Here is a 3,085-nt window from a genome sequence, read left to right as displayed (position 1 = left end):
TCTGTGTTCTTTTTCTCACATCATTCAGGTCTGTGCAGAAACGTCACTTCCTCAGAGACAACTTCTTAATCGCCCTATGCAAAACATCTCCCTGGCACCTCCACTGCTGTCGCATCAGTCTCTATCCTATCCCCTTATATTGCTTAGTTCTTCATCCCAGTTATCACCCCGACAAGATGTATTTGTTTACTGTCTCTCCTACTAGGATGGCATCTTGTTCACCGCTATATCCTCTGTCCTAGCCCGTGCCCTATGCGGCTCAAAAACTGCCGAATTAGTTTTAAGATTTTGTCACGTCAGAAAAAAGAAAAGATTTTTGTAACGCCTAGGCATCTTTTTCTTGCACGTTTTACCTTATCACCGTATTAAAGATAATAAGGTACACCTACATCCGATAACTTTATGTAAAAAAAATGGTAGCTAACATTTATTGAGCATTTTCTGTGTGAGGACTTTTCTAAGTGCTTTACAAATACTTATTCATTTAATTCTCACAACCCCATGAGATAGATATTATTATTATCCCATTTGACAGAAGAGTAAGCCAAGGCTAGACTTACTTGACTTGTCCACTGGAAAATAAGGTTGTAAGTGGCAGTGCTCAGTCATGTCCCACGCTTTGCCACCCTGTGGACTGTTGCCTGCCAGGCTCCTCTGTCCATGGAGTTTTCTAGGCAAGAACACTGCAGTAGTTGTCATTTTCTACTCCAGGGGATCTTCCTGACCCAGGGATGGAACTCACATCTCTTCCATCTCCTATATTGGCAGGCAGAGGATTTACTACTGGGACACTTGGGAAGCCCTAATAAGTGGCAGAGTGGCTGTCAAACCCACTGACTCCAGAACTCAAGACCACAAAATTGAAGATGACTTGACCTAAAATTATGTCTTAAAGCTATTTATGTGGGCGGTTAATCTCAGGGGTTTTTTTTTGTTTTCACTTCTTTAGATCCTTAATTTCTTACAACAATATTTTGGTTTTTCAGAGTATAAGTTCTGAACTTTTGTTAAATTTTTATAATTTTTGATGCTGTTATAAATGGAATTTTCTTAAATTCATTTTCAGATTGCTGTTGCTTGTGTATAGAAGTACAATTGATTCTTGTATATTGACCTTTGTCTAAAAATTTTCTTTTTTAATTGAAGGATAATTGCCTTACAATATTATATTGTATATTGATTTTGTATTGTGAACTTTGCTGAACTCTTATTAGCTCTAGGTTTTTAAAAAATGTATTCTTTAGAATTTTCTGTATATAGTGTTTCCATTTCCAGTTAAAGTACCAACGGCTACTTTAAATAGCTGAGTGGTTTAAATAACATTTATTTTGGGGGGTGGCTGTACACCTTGGGGTCCCAATAGTAAAAGTGGTGAGTCCTAACCACTGGACCACCAAGGAATTCCCTAAACAACAGAATTTATCGTCCCACAGTTCTAGAATTTTAAGTCCAAAGTCAAGCTGTCAGCTGGGTTGGTTCCTTTGGAGAGCTGTGGGGAAAGAGTCTGTTCCAAGTTTCTCTCCCTGACTTACAGTGGTTGTTTTCTATATCTCTTCATATTGTTTTCCTTCTATTCCTAACTCTGAGTCTACAAAAAAAATTCCCTTTTTGTGGTTAGCAGTCCATGCTTTCACTCCAGGAGGCATGGTGCAGCCAGAAAAAAATGTGGGTGGGGTGGGGGAGTTGAAGTAATTTACACAGTCACAGAGTTGAGTATGGAGCTGAGTTAGAGTTGAGTTTTATAAGACATTTTGGCTCAATAGTGAGAACAGTGGACTGGAGACTGAGAGGCATGTCAGAGAATGTGACAGTAACCTGGATAAAAGATCAAACTGGTCTGAAGTAGGATATTAGTTGCAGAAAAGCATTTTATTCATTCTTGCTAAAACAAAAAAATAAGATAATTCTATTTATTTATGCCATGTAGGATCTTAAAGGTCCACTAACCACTGGACGACGAGGGAATTCCCTACAACTCCCTTAAGCTCTCTCTTTTTTTCAGCTCTCTCTCGGTTTTCATTTATTAACCGGGTGATAACAATGGCACCTACATCACAGGTTTGTTGAGACAAGTAATGTAAAACTTACACCTTGTCTGGCACACAAATGCTTCATGGATATTCGCTATTATTTTTTCCTTTTAATAGGAACATGTAATTTACATTACTAGTTATTTCTCTAAGATAAACTGTGCTGTAAGTGCAGGCAGAGAAAATTTAAGTGGCTTGCCCAAAGTCATGCAAATAGGCGGTAGAAAGCGATACCAAGCACCTGGACTCTAATACAACTATACTCTTATTTGTGTTATTCTCAAACTGTCCTCTTAAAACTCAGGTTGCTACCCAGGGACTTCAGCATAAAACGCAACTTCTCAGACTGCTCGAGAATCTCAAGAAGTCATCTTAGCCTCCTCAGCATCATCTCTTGCCATCAGCCCCTTCACTACCAGCTCCAACCTTACTACCTCTAGCCGTTTTTTTCAGGTGCTCAGGCTCAAAGACTTGCACTTTTTGCACCCTTAGGGAGATACCTTCTCCTCCACCTCGCTTGCTCCCCTTCACCCTTTCGGCAACCTTCCTTGATACCCTGACGACCACCAAGGCTCTATAAACCCCGCAACACCTCGTATTTCCATCACCTCGGTGACCACGCTGCGAAGTTTACGCACTCATCACCAATGTGTGAGTTACAAGACTGAGACTGCGACTTCTTTGATTCAATAGTAGAAAAACGTCCACGCGTACTGCAAAGAGTAATCAGAGCAATGAAACAAAACGAAAAACTGGGCGCTGTCTCAGTTATCCTTTATTTGTAATTTACCCTGAATTACGCTGGGTAATCTTTTCAGCTTTTCCACCCCCTCCTCACCCCTCCAATTCGCGAGCGTTTCGGCGTACTAGGTCACCATACCCTTTACAAAGAAAAATAAGCTCTGAGGAACTCGCTCGCACACGAAAGCCGAGACGGCAAGCACGGACAAGATGGCTAGCAGCCCGACGCGGCCGCGAGTCTCCACCCACTTAGGACGGAGGCCTGCGTCACGTGACCAGCCTGCTAGGCACCTCCTCCGGCCGCAGAGCCTGAC

The sequence above is a fragment of the Capra hircus genome, chromosome 19 (assembly GCF_001704415.2).
Source record: "Capra hircus breed San Clemente chromosome 19, ASM170441v1, whole genome shotgun sequence".
Lineage (NCBI taxonomy): Eukaryota > Metazoa > Chordata > Mammalia > Artiodactyla > Bovidae > Capra > Capra hircus.
This window is presented reverse-complemented; position numbering follows the sequence as displayed.